Source organism: Anguilla anguilla, chromosome 6 (assembly GCF_013347855.1).
Source record: "Anguilla anguilla isolate fAngAng1 chromosome 6, fAngAng1.pri, whole genome shotgun sequence".
NCBI classification, from domain to species: Eukaryota; Metazoa; Chordata; class Actinopteri; order Anguilliformes; family Anguillidae; genus Anguilla; species Anguilla anguilla.
The window spans coordinates 47,487,487-47,509,044 of record NC_049206.1 but is presented as its reverse complement, the minus strand read 5'-3'; the positions used below and the strand labels follow the sequence as shown (position 1 = coordinate 47,509,044).

General features: G+C 39.1%; 1 protein-coding gene across 1 annotated transcript in view; it reads right to left on the bottom strand.

The window, feature by feature from the left end:
* LOC118229209 (homeobox protein Nkx-2.2a-like) overlaps positions 1-21,558 on the bottom strand; it is a 70,086-nt gene that overhangs the window by 5,759 nt on the left and 42,769 nt on the right. The window contains exon 2 of the mRNA XM_035420987.1: positions 9,370-9,474. The gene's annotated coding sequence lies outside the window, so the exon portion shown is untranslated. The remainder of the gene's footprint in view (positions 1-9,369; positions 9,475-21,558) is intronic.

Below are 21,558 nucleotides of genomic sequence, written 5' to 3'. Positions count from 1 at the left end.
TGTACCGCCAAGACATGCATAGTACTCTAGTGACATCTGCTGATAGTAGTGAGCTGTAGAAGGAGATCATATGCGCACAATAGCGTCTTTGTTGAAACGCCTTAACACGCAATACAGACCACAACGAAGAATCCTTCTGACGAAATTAACATTTACTCCTGAAAAGTGAAACGTTTTAAGAAATACGTTATTTGTGATGTGTAGGCTATTAAGGCGACAGCGTTGTTTTTTAATTTAGAATTTTTAGTTTTTTTTTTAATTAGGCTATTTGGGCTAGGCTATATGCTTGCTAAACTTGAATACACTCTTTAACTTAAATAAACAAGTTATACCGTTACCTTTTTGTTACTGTTACCTTCCCATTAAATGTGACATAACGTTATAGATTCTTTAAATTTATTTTCCTAGGGTCGCACAAAATCGTTCCGCTCCTGTGCCTTACACACATACTCAGAAGCCTAAAATGTGGTCACATTGTAACGGAAAAATTTGCACAGTACACCGGCGTTCAGTGATATGTTAACTCTGAGAGAGTACATACTCTGACAGTGAAAAATTGATTACAGCTGGACTCACATAAACGGTGTTCAATTGCATTTAATTGTATTTACTACATGTACTGGGTTGTCTTTTTGTGTGCATTTGACGTTCTTATATGTAGGCTACTGTATCTCTACGTGAGCTATGCACCAGCGGAATTACTGTTTGCATTAATGGACAATAAAGTTTTGAATCTTGATGAATGCAACCTTAATATTTATATAATTTGATATAAAGACCACATGCTAGGGGTTAGTCTACGCAGTTGTATGCAACAACTCCTTGGTTTCCCTGTAAAGTAAGCGATAGCTTTGTTATAGAACTGCACATTTTGCAACTAGATTAAATTTATCAAATTTGTCACAATTTCCGGATTATATATGTACACACCTGCATTTGACTGTGGCGTAAACATAACCCAACCAAAATGCCCCATGCAAGGTAGGCTATTCATAAAATCCCAGGATACGTATTCATTAAGGGAAAAAAGGAGGGTTCATGTGAATGACTTTCCAGAACGTTCCACATAAATATAGTTATAAATAATTCAAAATGAACTCATTCATGTATGAAAAACCTAAATGACAGCCCTAAATAACAGTCAATAATTTAGGGTTATCGTTCCTGTTATCACCTTAATACAACGCAGGCCTAAGGGATGAGAGCGCTTACCCTAGCTAACCTTCCAGAAATGTATTAGGAATCACAAAAATGCGTGTTGGGTAGGCTGTGGTTACTCGCAAAAAGTAAGCAAGAGAATAACATGAAGACAGCTAGTTATATCATCAAATATGAATGGAAATTCTTAAGGCACAATCCACTGACTAACGGAGCGTAGTGTGTAATATCACTGAAACAGGCAATTTTGTTAAATAATTTAATGTTATACGAGCGATTAGCTACTTCCGAAGGCAGCGTAAAAACCGTTTGGGATGAATAATCCAACAGTAAAGTGTACGTGGATTCATTGATGTTGCGCTCTGTTGCCTATTCAAAAAGTTATCCCCTGTCACTCTCCACGCGGGTTCACGTACGCGTGCAGATGCCCAGGTACCTTTGCACCCCGTTTTGTTTACATTGCATTTGTCTTCACCTGTTTTCTCGTGCGATAAAAATGTACCATATGTTCATCCACGATAAACTCGATGTGCGTGCAAACACAAATCCGGGGGAGGGTACTTCTAGTCGACGTGCTTCTTCGCAACTGGCTTGTAAAGTAAGGTTATTCTTCGCAACTGACTTGTAAGGTTGTTCTTCGTTTTCTGGTTGTATTTGTGTGTTACAACTCAGTTAAATATCGTTATCTACGAGCTATTTAGTTTCATTTGTGATAACAGAACGCGGACTCTTAGCCGTTTTAGATAAAAACGAAATGTTCTTTCATTGTAAACTCTCAATTATTATCGTTCCCGGCTTACGCCTGCAAAGTAGATCAATCACTTAGTAACTCAGTGCAGATGCCGCGAGGCCAGGTGCAGCATGCTAGATGACTACTATATCAGTCACGGTGATATAGGCCTATCAGTTGATACAGTAGTTCAGATTAGCGGGGCTACATTTTACATGTTATTCATCGATTGTTATTGTTCCAATTTGCAGCATTTACGCAGAAGGTAAGGAGCTGAGTACACTGTCAAAATTATTTGAGATGCATAACCCTTTGCTGCAAAATCGAGTCAGTATAGTGTAAACATAATTCATTCATGGCACTAATAGAACATGATAAAAAAACAAAGGAGCATGGTCAGTTCAGTATGAATGCTTCAAATCTTTATATAAAAGTATGCATCGACATTATTAATACTAATAATACTTACAGCATCATGAGTAATGGTAGTCATAGTAATAGAGATAGAAATAGTAGTAGTTGATAGTGGCAGATGGTTTACTTTAGTTGCAATAGTGTACATGACTATGGAAGGGGTAGAATATCTGTTCTTCACCTATACTGGTATTTCATTATTTGGACCAAACCCTCTCGTGACCCACAGTTTGGGAAAGACTCATTTAAAGTGGTCAATTCTGGTTTTAATATGTATCTCATTTTGAGGAAGTGCAGAAAGCGAATGCATTTAAAATACTAATGGGATTCATAGAGGATGCACTCTCACCAAATGTTCAATGGACACAGGGCCACACTTGTGCATTCTGTATAGGCCGAGCAAAGAGGGTAGACTCCAGATCCACCACACACTAATGGACACTATTTGGTGGCGCAATGGTAAGCGCTCTCATCTGAAAAGGGAAATTATTCCTTTCTTAATCAAACGGGCTGTGAAAAAGCCTGTATTGCATGGCCCGTGAATAGGGGTCTGCATGCTGAGAGCTATGGGGAAATAAAGCCTTATTTAACTCGCAAGTAGACAATGGGGCCGATTCAGATCATCCCATAGTTCTATCATTTCTTGTTTGGAGTGACATGTAGAGATGTCAAACAAAGATGTGTGTCCAGAAACTGCTCAGACAAACCTGGTTAGCGGATCTCAGTTAGAAACCCACCACGTTGTGTGTCCCCAGAACCAAGTTTGAGGAGCGCTGCATATTGCATATCAGAAGTGTAGCTTCACGTTGTATTAATATGTAAGGCTTTCCATGTTGAAAGCCAGTCACACTGTGCAGGCTGAACATATTATTACGCTACTGTTCCATGCCATAGTAGCATAAAGTGTGATCTATAGCTCTTTTTTGCATAAATGATTTGGGAAAAATTCAACAGCTCTATCACTAAAAAGTATCCACACCATTGTGTCTTGCAGAGAATACAATGAAAGGTCTAAGCAGCAAGAGTGCATCCATAGAAGATTTCCATACAAGTCCCCATAGCAAATTTGAGTGGCTTTTCTAATGAAGCTTTAAACAATTCATTTAAAAAAATCAGTTGTCTGGAAAATTAATAAAATTTTAAACAAATTATTAGAAAATCAATTGTACAGTAAATGATTAAAAGTTCTAATCACCTATTTTCTCATAGGCAAAACCACCTACATAAAAACAATGGACTACAGAGCCTCCCGTCTAGAAGGTGTTTGCTACAAAATGTCTTTGCTCATCCACCTTTTCTGGTTGAAATTTAAAGGCCTCCAATTAGTAATTCTCTCAGTATTTCCAAGCAACAACATAATTTCTGGAATACATGGTACAAATTGTCATGTTTTGATGTGATACATATTCTCCTAATGATATACTTATGGGGGTTAAAATGTAGAATTGGTGCCCCTCATGGTGTGATATGGGTCTCAATCACAATGTATCTGCTTGAAGTGGGGTTACATATACCACTGACACCTTTCCAGAATGGAAGCACACCAGCGACTCTGAAGGTCAAGGCTGAAGGACTGCACAGGGATTGTTTTATCGCAAACATGTCCATTTGCCTAAGCTGTGCCCTTGTGGTTGCTAGGTTACAAATGAACAGAACATGGTGGAGCATGCACCTGGACAACAGAGGTAAGATGTTGACTTTGTGCTAAGTGCCTCTCCAAATGAGACTGCTTCATCACATCATATTCAACGCAATGCTTCTAGAGGTTAACTGTAATAGTCCTACTGGAAAAATATGTGTTTCGAGACTGTGAGTCACAAATTTGCATACCAGTTATTGTGGGTGACGAGCCAATTATTATTAGTGTTTTAATTGGACAGCACTACAGGGTTGATGTTATCCCTGGTGCTTTGTGTTTAAATGTTTCTGGAGTGCTTGGACCTCCCCTTATTAAAGCAACAAAAAGATAATAATACGCTATCCTACCCGAACACAGGCACTGAGCCACTCCACAGATCATAACTGAATGGGCAGTGGAGAGGAGAGGCTCTTGATAAATCATACCCTCGATCCCACTGCACACATGCAATTGTTTATAGTGAGTAAATTCATTCTCTTTCTGTTTAAAGTCAAATGTCACACAAACTGTTTTGACTGTACCGGCAGGAGCACCAATTGTACATATAAGCACGTCACACCACCACCCAAACACTGGCCTTTTAGCAGACCAGATAACTTGCTCATTACCCCACACATTGCTATATCACCTGCCTGTATGTGCCTAAATGTCCTTTACTAATGAGGAAATCACAAAATGTGAACCTTCGTAAAATACAAGTCATATATTTGCACACTTGCCTATACTGCTGAAGCATTTTGTGTGAGGAACTCCTTAAACATAACAGACATCGATCCGGTTTCCCGAACATGGATTAAGCCTAGTCCTAGACGAAAAGAAAAATTCAATAAAGATCTAAATTGAATTTTTTTTAGTCTATTACCAGCTTTTTCCGGGAAACCAGCCCTTCATGAACTTCAGAGTACTTACTGTAGACTTTAGAAAAATAAAAAACTGCACTTATTCATTAATGTACAAACCTTAGGAATGGCAAAAGCTCCTGACTTTATTTGACATAATTATTTGTGGTCATTTCACTGTTTTTTATGCTGATATTCCTTACAGATGACACCTGTAGGTCCAAGTCTGATGAAAATCTACTGAAGTTCATTTTGGATGCCAAAGTGAGCTCTCTTTGGCATCCACCATGAGACACCCTCCACCATCAGACACCATGGGAAAGGATGTCCTTGTCACAATGAGGCCATATTGATCCAACTTCAGAAGCAACAATGCCTGTGAAGAGTGCCTGTAAAAATGCATGGGTGAGCCCTTTTCAGGACCAGGTGCATTTGTGTGTCTGTGTGTGTGTATGTGTGTGTACGCGCATGCGTTCATGTGTGTTCAAATGTGTGTGTGTGTGTGTGTCTCTGTGTGTGCAGTCTGTTTGAATGAGCATGCGTTGTCTGGGGAACCAAGATGATAGAGGACACTAAATGGGCTTGTGTTAGAGTGGACAGAAAGAGCTGAACTCCCATGAACTGGGATAAAGTGGGCTGTCAAGTGGTAACCTTAGCCACTGTGTCAATCAATTTCACTTCAGCAAGACTGCTTTAAAGAGAAACCCACACTGGAAAAGATGCATCATAGATATGCCGCCCTATGAATGCTGGAATTCATAGGGTATCACTGTCTATCAAAATATGTGACCCTATGAATGCTGGGATTTCGCTGATGCCATTGTAGGATGATGATTAAATGCAAAGCTACAGAGATAATAACCTGACTGTTGTTGAATTAGTTTCATGTACCGGTCACACTCACACATTTATCTCACAGCCTGCAGGTTTTATTGTTACTCGGCTCTTAATTTGTCAATTAAAGCAGCTTAATACAAATATAACTCCCTTCTTCTGCTTCTTCTTGAGTCTGAATTGGTTGCTGATTTTTTAAGTCTTTAAGGGAAAATCAACACACCCAGTAGCTCTCCAAGATCAGCATTGCAGGCTGTTGTTCTATAAGGTATATGCTGCCCTCTGCTGGTGTAATGTAATGATTTAATTTGGATGAATTTCACAAGTTTACTTAAATTCATGCCTTCTATAAGCTTTGTTTGAATTTCAGGTCTTATTGTTGGCATCGGACTTGTCTTTAAAATCCAATCTTTTCGGGCAACTGTCTGCACAATAATTTTTACAAGTGGCCAGAAAGACTAGATTTGTGTATTTCAGACAAGTTATGTTTCTTCTTTTTGTCATGATTTTTCTAAACATATCCTGTGTTAGTAACTCATTATATACGTTTATAACTCATCATATAAAGTTTTAAAATGTATTTAATAAATTCAATGTTAAAATAGATGTTAAAATAAAAAGATTTTATGTATTTGCATGCTCCTGATGAGCAGAGGCATTTATCTGAACTCTCAACCAGCCACTGTGAATATAGCTAATCCATAATTCATACATTGACAATTCTACATGTGCTACATATTTATTGGGCCACCAGTGATGATGATGGCAGTGCTGCAAAATTGCAATCCTCAAACATGTTGTGAGACATGCAATGCAGGCAGATCGTTCACTAGTAAATGCGAGGGTGTTGGCACTGAACTGAAGGTGATTTCATGGCGCTTTTTTTTTTTTTTGCATTCCTTTGGGCCCTGAAATTATTGTTTAGAAATTATTATTACATGTCACATCAATCTAACATTTCACAAAGAGACAGCATTCTCTTTTGGCTAGATGGTTTAAGTGATGGTTTAAGTTTGATACTGTAAAAGGAAAGGAAATTTCATCTTAGTGCATATTAGATACCAAAACATTAATCTGGAAACCCTAAGTAATGACTGCAGACAGTTTTGATGCAGTGCGCCCAACAATACCATAGCAACAAAGCAAACCTGTACAACAGAAAGCTCAGCTAAGGCCAGGACCTTCCCTGCATGTAAATATAGAGGAAGCTACTGTTTTGAAGTGCCAGACACTCCCTGAAGATTAGAGGATACAAGCTACATAAAACGTTCCTTTTAAAAGGCTGATTGAACAAGACTGATAATTCAAAGGGCTTTCTAGCTCAGGCTCTGGGTACCCCCACTGCGTGCTGCATTTTATAAACAAAACTGAATTATTCACAAATGTTCATAGAATTGTACAGAATTTTGCATAATCTGTAATGACGTGGTTTTTGAGGTGGGAAAACAGAGGAAATGAAAGGCATTTCTCCCATTCATTGTTGTTAATTCAGACCCGTATAACCTTCCTATACAGGCCAAACCAAGTAGCCTTCATCTTCGTGCATTTTCAGTAAATTAATAGCCAAAAATGACATGAATTTTTAGATGGATATGATGTGTAGCCTCAGACTAGCTTTAGGGGCACCACTGGAAATAAACACAAAAGTTTATTAAAATCCTTCACTCTGATAATAACATCAAGATAGCTCTGTTCTCACTCAACTGTAAAACACGGATCTGGATTCAAGAAGCCATTTAATAAAATAACTCGTCAAGACAATGAAACCAGAACAAATGCTAAGCCTAGTGGAACAAGACCATCAAATATCACACTGGGGAATATGCTGCAAACTGGGCTCAAACTGCAATTAATATTTATTTCCAGAAGGTGGCATCTTTGGGTTGACAGTACACGCTGGCTTGAAAAAGACATGTTGGGCTATTTTATCACACCTCTATAACTGTACGTGGTGAATAAGTAATCTTTGCATATTTCTTTTCACACAACATGAATTAAATTTCCTGACCATACATGCTACCTCTGATGATTTTGTCTGATCTCAAGCAATTGTGTATGGACTGGATTTCCAAATCTGGCCTGAGCCATCTCCAGATTGGATTCTGCAAGTAGGTTTTTCGGTTATTGGCAGAGTCAAGAGACACTCTGCTGCAGAGCTGATCTTCAGGTTGGACAGAATATGGCACTTACGCACATGATAATTAATAGGCTACAGAAGAACTGGGAGAAATATGATCTTGGTCTGTATAACGATAATGAGAAACATATGCATACATTTGGGGGGGGGGGGGGAGACATGACAATTCTTCAATATTTATATCAATATCATACGAAATCATTTTCTCAACTCTCAACTAGTATAAGGACATATGAGCTAGGCACATGCACAGATAGACACCAACATATTCTGAAGCAAACACCCCCTGCGTCAGCACAGTACCCCCCCCCCCCCCCCCACCAAGCCTGATTTTCAGCATATGTCCTCTGTGCATGGCCCTGATATATGACCTGTGGGTCATTCGTCTCCCCAGTTGAAATTAAACCTATGGCTACAATAAGAAATAGGAAATATAGCACATTGTAAATCATGTAAGAAGGTACAATATATCGCATATATGAGCAATACGTAAAGCCAATTCATTCACTGTGCCGGAGTTGTGTGTGAACAGGCCATCGTTAAACGGCTTATTGAGTCAAACACTAAAAAATCTACTCCTATTCAGGGCTGCGAACACCACTGCAGGCATTACTGTTTTGACCAACGCGTTTATGAAAAAAAAAATGGCTCCAGTGGATTTGTTCTTTGCCGGTGAGGACTGGAGGAAGGTTCACCTGTCTGTGGACATGGTTGGATGGTCATCCCCTAGGTTTGGGATTTAAAGCGACAGTGCGTCCATTTACCGGAGGGCCGAAATCCCCGGTGCATTACAGCTGCAATGGGTACCACTTTCTGAGCCAGGGTGCTGCATGGGACCACAGAATTTTGCCTTAAGGGCCGTGAATTTCTAACCATGTAACTGAAGATGCTTTGTGTTTGCTGATACTGCATTACATTATCATTATTGGCCCTTATTTTCACCAGCAGGTTTAGTGTGTTTATGGTAAATGGACTGCATTTATAAGCATAAACCGCACAGGAGCAGCTCCAAACATGAGTTCGCTTTTCATCAGAGAACACGTCAAGGTCATCCAGTCTTTCTTTCTGCTTTTTAGTCCTGTAAGGTGGAATGTTCCGGCAAAGTAATATGCACACACACGTGCGCATACAAACCCAGAGACCCTGCTCTCTGGTGGCAAGACATAATAGCCACCCAGTGACACTTAAAATCTTAAATATCACATTGTCTTTGTCTATTTTACGTTCTTTGGCATTTGTTCTTTCCATTTTAAGTTTTTTTGCATATTTCTGAAAAACCCATTTTATTGTATATTATTATTAGTTGTGGAGACTCCACAACAGTCTTTTAAATAAACAGATAAGCCTGGTCCTCTATAAAGAAAAGACCAGTTAAAATGTAATGTATTTAGAATATATATATATATATATATATATATATATATATATATATATATATATATATATATATATATATACAGACATACTTGTGATTCTCACATTAGTAAAGTGCCTATGAGGACAGATAAACAGATAGAGAAAATGAAAAAGGGAGAGGCAGTGGCTCCTGTGAAGGAGAGGCAGGATTGACCTTTCTGACAGACACATTCTAATTCACCCGCATCGCACACCTACTTACAGGTCGATGCGCCAATCATGTCACCACTTCACACCGCCTTATCGACAAGATCTCAGCCATCCCCATTCCACCCGAGAACAGCACCCATCTCATGCCATGGCTCACCTAAGGAAAAAAAAAAACCTGAGCAACTGCCAGAGAGAGAGGAATTAAGGCCCAGCTGAAATGTTCAGGTCCTACTCAGGCAGTCATCTCACAGACCACCCTGTGGAAATCCAGCATCGCTGCTTAATTACGGTCTCTAATCGTAAAGTGTCTTTGTGAAGGACGCACTGTGACAAGCTCTATTCAAATGGAACTGAATTAAAACTGAACTGAAATGCAGTTCAATGTCGAGGTTCTATAAACAGAGAGTTTTCAACTATCACGTTCATGTCCATTACATTACAAGTATTTAGCAGACACATTTACTTGACATTCACCTGACTGTTCAGAACCACAGTGAAACTACATAGTCAGGATACTGTACAATGTGGACACACACTGAAACACACACAAACACGCAAATACATACACACACACACACACACACACACACTTTTTTTTGATGCATCCTTCAATACTTTCAGGTGACGCAAACAGAATACTTTCCACAAAACCTGCTGCTTCTGCTTGATTTGGCTCCAGTTCAGAAAAAAAGGACAGGGAAAAAATGGTGAAATAAGGACACCGAACAAACAATTTGTGTTACCTCAAGCACGTCAACGCTAGAGGTGTAATAAGGACACCTTTAAATTACAGTCTCTTAATTTATCTTTCAACCTATTTTCTTTTTTGGTAGACTAAACTAAAGACACTTTTCATTTAATGCTCCGCACCTAGCATAATACTGGTCAGTCTAAGCTATACACTTGTTGGAAGAAAAAAAGAAAAAGAAGAACTGAAATACTTTCCAGTTTATTATTTAACAGAACATAGAGAATCTAGAGTTAGGACAGAAATAAATGCCAACATAAAATTAATTTAAATCCCATAATTTGAACTCTAATTTCACTAATCTGAATTTGTAATGTTTAAACTGATGTAGTTAGTATTTTGTTTGATAGTATTTAAAAAATTGAACTTGAATTCCATAACTAGAATTTGTATTTCACTATTTGAAATTGAATGCAACGGTTTAAAATTGAATTCGGTTTTCATTGCATTCAATTTTCACTTTTAATAATCTTTTAAAGTTAAAAAATCTCATTTGTTATGCTTTCAAATTGCGTCCTTACAATTCAATTTCAGTTTTCTGTAACACACATCCATGTACTTGTATGGCACTAATTTCTGCCTATACTGCAGTGGCAGCATTTGTCTATGTTTATAAACGCTAGACTATCCCGTTAGAGAAGAACATCATCTAAGGGAGTAAATCTGTGAGCCTGTGTACAGAACGAATAAGCAGCAGGAATGGCATGGTCTTGGTTCCAGCGGGAGGCTGCAGGCTTAAATCCACTGAGAATTGATTTAGTTGTATCTGGCAGTACTTCAAGTCTTTGGCAAGACCCTCATTTTTTGTGCACAATTTTATGTCAAATATCTCAGAGAGATATTTTTATGGCATTTTTATTTGCTTTATTTTTTATTTTTTACCGATTATACATTTGTTATAACGAGAAGAAACAAGACAGGAATGGAATCAAAAAGTATGAGATTCAACAAAAACATCAGACTGTTCAAAGGAAAGCCCTAAGCTCGAAGAGCAGTATATATATATATATCTCTATTAAATGTTTCAATGGCTGAAGACATTGGACATCAAATGCTTAACTCGTCGTATAAACATTCTTTCTGGACTAGGGGAAAAAAACAAAAGGTCTGGAACCATTCAATGATTTTTCTGTCAAGTGGCAGCAATCGTGGCAAAAAACTAGAAATGAGATATGCTCTCCCACTTCTTTCCTGACCATTTGTGCCATTTTTAGGAAGGCTGCCTAGAATGAGCTGTAAACCTGCCTCAGACGCTTTTCAGCCTTGTCCATCACTACAACAATCGCTGTTCATCACAGCATGTCCTGAAGACACGCCCCTTGAGCCATCGCAATTCCAGGGATTCAGCAGAGGGCAGAAGCGGGGCAAAGGGCGGGGCAAATGGGGGGGGGGGGGGTGCAGAATAGGCTGTGGCACAGGCAGGCTAAACCTGTTAAGGTGCAATACCAATGGCATACTGGGCCCCTCTTACACAATGCAGACTCAGACCGATATTGCTGTTTTGGCATGTTGCTCAGTTAGTTCCTTGGAATATTAGCCAACATCATCGGTTTATCTTACATTACCATGATTAAAGACAAAATGACAGGGCTGCTTACTCATTTCACAATCCTGTGGAACAACCGCTCAACGTTAAAAAATAATAAATGTTGATGGAGGATGTACACAATGGCTACCTGATTCACAAGCAGCCCTGCATGCATTTTTGATCACAGTACAGCCCATTTAGCCCCAGACAGAACACCTTGTAACTTTGGGCAATGTCTTTCTTTTTCTTTTTCTAAAGCATTCAGACTAATTACGCAGATGACTTCACTGCTGAAGATATGTATCACTGGAGGTATTTCTGACACACAATAATGCACTAAGAAGTCTTGTAAGTCTTGTGTCGGTGAGAAAAGCCTGCCAGCTGTCAAAATATCAACCTCACAAAATGGCATTTGACCTCATGTCCTTGCACTCATGTACCTTACCCCATTGTGATGAAAACCACACTCTGAACTTATGTAATGTTGGATACTTCATCTTTTTTAAACTCCCCAGAAGGCTAAATGGAAATCCAAATCCAGTCAGATGTTTGAAAGATATTTCGGAGTTTTGGAATACATGCGCATATTTGTTTTTGTTCTGGAAAACTAAGTACCATACAAACAATAGGAATTATAGTGCTTGTTACATGGCTTCAACTAGTTGACTGTTGGATCCACTTACAGTATCTCGATTTTTGCCATCTAGCTGATTACAGGGACATATCCAAGTCAGTTAGTCAGTGAGTGAATAAGAGATGCTACCATTTCCAAAAATGAATACAGGTGAAATGATCACCTCAACAAGTGAAACATAAAATACCACTTAATAGAATGGCAATGGGGTATGCTAAAGTTATCTGAATTAAGGGTTCAGTGTCCACTGTGACCATGGATACTGTGGTAGTAATTTACATTTTCCTCCAGAGATACCCCTATTTCCTTCATACTTCTTGGACTTCTCCTTCTCAGTTTTTATGAAAATATTTACTCGTTGGCATTCAAATCCTTATCGTGTTATTTCAAGAAGGCTGGGTGCGCTTTCATCGTTCGAACCTGCATGCAGAAAACCACAAACACCCACCGTCAGGGGGACGGCATTTGTTAACGAAAACATAAAACAAAACAACTGCCTCTCCCGCTACTCTTCCAGCAGAAGGGAACAAAGTTTGTACGGGTCACAAAAAACCCTATCAGATTTCTAAAGAATGCTTTGTGGAAAACCACATGCTCTTTTTCAGAGCAGGGGAAGTGGGGAACAATGTGAGCTCACTGAACAGTTGCTGCAGAAATTCAAGGACAGTGCGATTCTCCTATGAGCACGTGTGCACTCACTGCCTAAAAACCTAATTTACGCATAGTGTAGAAGCTGCGTGTATTTGGATGAGAAAATCTTTCAATCGGCATTGCGACTGTCTTTAGCGATGTGGTGAGCCAAAGAAATCGGTTATTTTCAGCTTCAAAATTCTAAATGCATTTTTTGAATTCTTAGAGTTCCAAAATCCAAAATAAGCTGAAGATTCACATTTGCAGTGTTTGTTTCACCCCGCACTGAATTAAAGACACCATCCGTGGTTTGCGTAGCCTATCCCCTGCAAATATTTACCGATGAAATGAGTTAATAAAATGCACCCGTACATGAATGATGCTTTCAACAGACATAATACATGTTCAAGATGTTTCAGATGGTCAGTTTATGAGAAAAATATTGTGCGTTCCAGCTATTTCAATCCTTCGATAAGTAATCCAAGATGGCTGCCAAACCCACAGAGACTATTTTAAAGACCACGGTGATGATATGACATTGATGCTGTCTTTCAGATTCCAGTGCCAAGATTGCACTATTATACGGGTAATGCTGACAAATATCGAGTCTGGCTTTCGGAGGAAGACACAAGGTTTCCATAAGCTTATTAGCCTTAAAAGGAAAAACTGTCAGAAACCATACAGCTCTCCTACGTCTGATACAAACAAGGCCCCTCCGAGTCCTTGGATTTTTTTTGGTTTAGCGGCAAAACGATATCACACTGCCCATGACAGCATCCTTTAAATTACTCTCTTCAGGGCAATTCCCCAAAGGCTCGGTCGTTTATCACACGCAGCGCGGAGAGCACACTCTACAGCTAGCATGTGCTGGCGTATGTGAGAATGCACAGCTTCTCTTCAGCTGAAAGACGCCGCAAAATCCTGAGAGCCGCCCTCATTAGGACTTTTCATATTCAGAACAACACATTGCAGCCAGGGCCCGTGAATGATTCCCTCATCGGCTCCGCCATCTTGGCTCCAGTGTTCACTGGTCCACAGCACAGAGGGGCCTGGATCTAAGCAGAACTTAATGGGAGCCTGGCCCCAGTTTTCCCTTAAGAAGAATCAGTACCCAGGTAATTACTCCATATCTGGATAATTCATTGGAAGCAACTGCAGCTCTGCAGTCAATCAAAGTGTAGTTACAATGTAATTACACAAGAATTAAAGTGGGTCCCAATTCTAAAACCAAAACTTTCTCTCAAGCGTTCTGGCCCGCAGTGTTCCCACTCTTTGCTCAAAGTAACCAGAATTACGGTCTAACAGCTCAGGATAATAATTTGGTAAACATGCTGTAACAATACAATGTTAAGTGGCAATTGTGTGGCATGTCACACAGAAACAGGGAAAATTACAATGAAAGTCATATCAGAATGGAAATGTGGCCTGAAACAGCTGGGCAAAAAATCACTTATCCCCTCTGATTGGACTGTGACCCAAAGGGTGTTTATCCATCTTACACTCTACATAAAATGTAAACACTATTATTTAAGATGGATGGCATGGTGGTGCACTGTTGCTTCACAGCAAGGTCCTAGCTGGGCCTGTGTGCTTGCATGTTCTCCCTGTGTCCATGTGTGTTTCCTTCTACAGTCCAAAGACATGCAGGTTAGGTTCAACTGGAAAGTCTAAATTGCCCCTAGGTATGAGTGTGTGAATGAATGGTGTGTGTGTGCCCTGACATAGATGGGCGACCTGTCTAGGGTGTAATCCCACCTTTCACCCAATGCATGCTGGGATAGGCTCTAGCATCCCCCATGACTGTGACCAGAAATAAGCGGGTTAGATAATGGAAACATGGATGGATAATTTCAAATCCCAAATGTAGTCAGGTGTGTTCTCTACCACAGAGCTTGTAAATGAATGCAGTTAAAATATTAGCCTGCTTTAACTTTTTTTTCACTGATTGACTAATTTTTCAGCACTGGTGGTATCACTAAAGCCTTAATGCAAATTAACAGAACCAAAATACAGCGCCTGTACAGATTTTGTTCCAGCGGGGGGTGGGGGGGATTGCCATTACAGGGAGAGGTGACAACAGAGGGAGGGGATAGCCAGTGTCCCAAGGTTGCCAAGTGGAAAAGTGCAGCAGGTTTGTACACATATGCATCTATGGTGGGGTTTTTTTTTTTATATGTCCAAATCAAGCCTAATCTGAGTCTGTTTAACACTTGTGTTTCTATGATGCGAAACATTATTTGGCAAGAGTCAACCATGTACAGCATTAACTCTATTAAAAAGGCAAACAAAGCTTCATGATATGAACAGAATAGCAAATAAGGAGCATACCGAAAAATGATTAAGCATTAATAGATGATACATTTCAAGGCAAGTATTCAAGGACTTAGTAGTTTGTGGGCGCTCGTTTCATTCTTACATGATGTAACAAGTGTCGATTTCACAAGAGAGATATCCCGTAAACGATTTCCCAACGCCTGATGAATTCACGGCTGCTCGCCTCGCATCGTGAGCACGGGAGGCTGTCGGACTGAAAAACTCCACGCACGACGTGATTTGTAAATATTCAGTAGCCAAGCTGCTGCCGACCAGTATGCAAAACATGAAAACAGAATGGCAACAGTGCCTTTAAGCTGTGCTTCATGGTCACTGAAGCTGTAAAGAGAGGGATTAGAGAATAAAAGATACCACATGATCTGTGGCACGGTTGACTGCGGTAAATAAAGACATTCATCATCGCATTGCTGTCCCTTTTTATTCGAATTCCATTGGTTAAAGAAAATACTTTGACGTGACTGTTTCAAGTAAAATACTGAAAGCTGGTTGCTATAAACAGGGATTCCTGCTGCACTCTAAAGTTACTGGGGTCCATGAGTTTTACTTTCTTTTTCCCAAGTGTTTGACCTCTCCACTGTTTCATTATGTCCACATTGTACATTCTGGGTACAGTTTATCATAATGCTTTACAGAGAAGCGGACAATTAACATATAAACACTACATTTTATTTGCAAGTATTTTGCATTGCAAGTATGGTTAGTGCAATGGTAATCAATTTAGAGTTAAAATAACTTTATATTTTTATCATTTAATGTGTATCATTTTAAAACTGTTATGATACACACAATTGTGCAGATAAAAATATGTATTTACAAAACTAAATTCATTGCCAGGAAACACTGAATCTTCTTTCCATACGTTTTCCAGTAGGACGGAATACAGGGACTTTTATCTGGCATTTATCGAAAATTACTCCAAACGGAAAACGAGGAATGAGCATTACAGACGGAAATGACTGCGAGATAATTTGCCGGAGGTGGTGTCCACATGCCCAGCAGCTGCATATCTCCGTACTGTACAAAGGGCTTCTGGCAGTTACTGGACTCACATGACCCGTGATCGAGCCAGGTGTCCGTGACAACCAGAGGAACGAGCGCAACTATTGGACTGAGTCCACTGGTGATGTCCACTGTGAATATCAGCAGAATTCTGCCCAATCAGTGGGCCTCAACCAACGCGATACTGCATTGTCCATTCACTGCAGGACACTTCAGTCCATCCTGGTGACTGAAGAGAATTACTAGGTATAGGTACCTAGATTAAGTGGTTGGAAAATGGCGAGATTGTTGGGCTGAATGGCTTGTTGTGTTGTATTGTGTCGTTGTGTTGTGTTGTGTTGTGTTGTGTTGTGTTGTCGTGCCGTGCCGTGCCGTGCCGTGCCGTGTCGTGTCACGCTATGTTAATTGGTGTTGGGGGAGAGGGGGTATATATTATCCTGGCCATAGATTTAATTTCCTTCTGTGTTACTCTGGAAATAACCCTTTAATAAACTGTGAAGTCCTGTTGTTAATTGCTTGTGCCAGTTTCCCAGCCAGGAATCCATTGAGGGTGCCCTAAAATAATGCCCTTAAGCAGGAACATTTCATTTGTATAATGGCGTCACATTTCACTGACACCAGGAAGTTCACATTTACAGAGGACACAGATGAGCGTACTTTGGACCCCACCCAATAGAATACACACAGGTTCTTGCTACAGTTGAAGTACACTATTTACATATAGTGAACAAGAGCACAAAAGCACAACTTTTTGATGCAAATTCATGCACACACACACACACACACAAACACACACATTGATATTTCCAAATGTGACTTCCTTCTGTACGGTAATGCAAGACGACATTAATAACATATAAGTACACATCCAACCACACTGCTTGCATTTCTTTCCAGTACCCAAGTGGGTTGGAGAAAATCATTTTTTCACTTGACTTTCTGAGCTAGTTTAGCAGTGAAAATGCCTTCTTCTAACAATAATAAAAATAAAGAAAGAAAATAGCTGGCTATGAAACCTAAAACACGGTTTGACTTTAATTTGTATAAAATGCTTTCACCAGGGGACACTCTTTGACCAGAGTGTAGCCTGATGGTGTACCAGCCTACAACTCAGGGTTAAATGATTGAATCTCTGCATGAATATAATTCCTGAAATAATTTCTTTTTCACATGAGCAGAGCACATGAAGGAATAACTGTATTATAATCTGCGATTGTTTCCTGACCTGCTTCAGAAAGTAAATGGTTCCACGTTCACCATGGAATATGTGAGTGACTTCCTCCCTTTCGTGCAAGTTAGAACAAATTGTGAATTGTATGCTAAACAGATACTCTGAACTGTCTTGATGATGAACACTCACACAATACACCCATATTCTTCTTTATTTAAATGACAGGTGGGGACACACAGGATTAACTCAGAACACTTCGCCAGTGCCTTAAAGTTAATTTCCTTTTAAGCCTTACCCCATGTTGAAGCAGTCTGTTGAATGCATTCAATCCTGGCCCTACCTAACGTTTTCCTGAACTGGGAAATGAGATCACAGAATCCAAAATTTCCACACTATCCAATATAAATCTCTGTGACCTGCTGACACTTCCTGGGGCTTCTAAGTAAAGTAGAGGCCTGTTAGTTATCGCTACTGTAGCTACACCGTGGTTGAACGATAACAGCTACGCATGTCCATGTAGATAACAAAGTTTCAATTTAGCTCAATGGATTTTCAAATGTTTCTTATGGGAACTCGTGCATTTTTAACTACAGGTTCAGTAGAAGATGTTTTACGAGTGCTATAAAGGATTTTTTGTTCTGCAAAATAAACATAAGTTTCATAGACTTTCTGTCATTTATGCAACTAAAAAAACTCTGCAACCTTTGGATTTATGGACAATTGGGCTGCAATAAAAGGTTTAATTTGGCCCAGTAAAATGTTCAGTGTTAAATCAATACAAAGTACATATGGTCCCATTTGTACGCATATTTGCTTTGTTAAGGTTAAATTAACACTGGAAATTTTCAAATGTACACTTCTCTGTTAAGTTATTTACAGGTTGTTAGAGGAAAAAGTGGCCTAATTAGGCAATTGAAGTCAGGCATATACACGCAGAGCAAATTGCAAACTAAATCAAGCACTTTAGAGGAAATAAACACCTTTCAGTTACTTCTCAACTCTTTCAATAAACATTTAATGTGACAAACAATATATAATAAAGAATATGGAATATACGTTTTTGTAATAGAAAAATGTATACTATGTCATGAATAATCAAATAATATTGCATATCGAAAAAGGAAATGCAATGTGGGTAAAATAACCTTTGACTGTCTATGATCTGGCCTCATTGAAATCTGCTTCAGCTCAGATGAACAGGGTGAGGTTCAGTTACAGCATACACATGCAAAAGTGTTGGTAGCATAATAATTACACTTACAGGGCCAGTTCTGCAGACACAGATCAAGCCTTGTCCTAGACTAAATTAAATTATAATGGAAATTCTCCATACAAAATACAATTTAGTCCAGGACTAAGCTAAATCTGTGTCTGTGAAACCAGCCCATAATGAAATACAATACACTACCCTGAATCCTAATGGGAATCCTACCATCCTGTTATAGGTGCATTTTATTGTACAAAAAATCCATTGAATTAACTCAGTGTTGTATTGTTCATTTGTATCATTCCTGCAATAACCAATCAGACATCAGAAACAGTTGCACCTGACCATTAACCTGGTAGCAGCAGGTAGTGCCAAGGTCTAGAACCTTGAACCTAGAAGAGTGCCACTGCATCCTGGGAAAGCTTTTTTACCGTGAGACTGCGGCCCAGTATCACACATCCACGTACAGTAGAAGAGCCTATTTTCATGCATTCAAGAAACACTGATGTGAAAAAAATATCGGTAACCATGGCAACTAGGTTCCAACCTCTGCCTGACTTAATACGCGCACACGGATAACTTGTCCAGACCTCGGACGGCCTTGGGCTGCGAAGAACGGGCTGAAAGATGTTCCACAACATGCCATTAACACACAGCGGACTCGTGTTACATCTAAGAGCTCCTCTGTCAGTGACACATGCAGGCTAAGAGGCGGCGGACTCAGCCAAGCTGAATCCGCGTCGCCTGATCTGGCCACAGATAGGGTCTTTCCAAATGCACACGTCATTTCACACAAAATCACCTACTTTCATCGACAGGCTGTGACACGGAGGCTCTTTGCTTTTAGAAGCGTCTTTTTCGTGCATCCCTAGCTTGTGTGTTTTACTTCTATTCTGAAAGACAACGTATTGTAAATTCTTCATATTTTAAAATGATAATATACTGGAATTGCACGAAGGGGTGCAAGAACTGAAACACACAGCCTTCGTGTTAAAAGCGTCCAAATTGTTTTCATGCTTCAGATCAGAGAACAGGTCTCATTTAGTCTGCAACCTTCTAGTCCTATCGACCATTTTCCTTATATATAGGTATCTGCTGAGGCTAGCCCCTTTCTAGATAATTCACTGATGTGGAAAGGCATCCACACAGCATTTTGACCAGGATCATATGTGCACTGAATGGTATAATGTGCAGCAGTTGTGCTAAATATCTATATTTCAATTTCAGTGACACTGAAAACACTCCATTCCCTTTAAATAAAATACTACGGTAAGTAACTTTTTAATTTATTTTACATATCATTATATAATTTAGAAGTAAGACCGATATAATACATTGAAACTGTGCATTCTTGTATTTTACAGAAATTAAGAAGGCATAAAAATGAATATGTGAATAAAATAATGAATAATTCATAAAAATTACTGTTACAATATGGGACATTCGGATGTGGTCCGACCAATGCAATCTCTTTTGAAGAACGACAAAAGCACAAAAACGCTGAATAGCTAATGGTAGAAACGATTTTTTCACACATTTACAGGCATGGCTATAACACACTCACTCACTTGGTTACATAAGCGTTCTACAATATGCATTTTATCAACTTGTTTTGTGGCAATAGTGCTTTTAGCTTGACAGTACAAATAAACAAATGCAGCATTGTTTTTATTCCGGTGCCCGGCATAGAGAGCATTTCTATGTACACCCAAGGCATTAATTATCAATTATGCTTAACAATGAGGAAATTAATTTAAAGGGTTATGCTATTTCAACACACCTCGCCAACAGACAGCAGATTTATTAAATACATTTTTAATGTATAAAAATTGCTGTCAGTATTACATTAGCTTAGCCGTCTTATAAATGAAGACAAAACTAAATAATTTCTTAGTCTAACACCGTAGAACTTTGACCACTTAGCTGTGACGCTACTCCACACCACTTCCAAGTAGACAGACATCTGTCCAGTTCAATACCTTCTCGCAACATCATTGCTTTCTTTTCATTAACATGACGAAACGCGAGTGTGCCCAATTATTGAATGTAGCCCTGACTACAAATAAAATAATATTTCACACAGGCTACAACTTAATAAAGCCTATTTTGAACGTGAAACACAAATTGTTTATTCTGTGGTCAGAGCTGTCATTTTCTAACAAAATTTTCCAAAACGATATAGAGTAACTTAATCTTTATATAGAATATTACATCAGATTCGCGATACTTTAAATTATCTTCTCTAATAACTTTTTTCGTAGCATTTAATATAAAGAGTCAATAACACACTTAATGTAACACGTTTCTACGCGTAATAATCCACGCTTGACCTGTCTTATAGGCCTAATGCGTAACATTTCATTGCTGCATAGATATTAATCTAAACAAATAAAGAGCAGTCAACGCTTTTTAAACGGGCAAGCAAAGCAAGAAGCATTTGTGGCCAATTATAAGATACACTGTCAGACAAAAATCGTTATATAGCTACATGACTCATGATGAAAAATGAAACATACCTGAAACCTTACACATTCCCACTTGATAACGTGCTGTCCTCCGTTCTTAAAAATACCACTATTAGCAATAGTTCAACCATCGCCAGAAACTTTTCTCAGCTTCGACGTGTCGGTAATTCACGGTTGCACGAAATACAGCCCTTGTAAAGTCAAAATAATCCAGAGGGGGGCGACTTTGTTTTCGGGCATAAAATGGCTAAATTGTTAGTGTTCTGACTATAGCACGAGCTGGACAGGGATTGTAATAAATGACTCAAGTAGGTTAAATGGCTTCCTCACCGAAGCCAAATATATCGCCGTAACGCGTTACATTATATGCCCTCTAATAGCATATTACCTTTTCATTTCACTCGTTGTATTGAATTAATCTACAGTTTAATGTTTTTCCCATAACAAAAATCTAAAGGTGGGAACGAAGATACTTTTTTTAGATAAATGCTTATTAATGGAATTTTGTTTATTAGTAATTTTCGC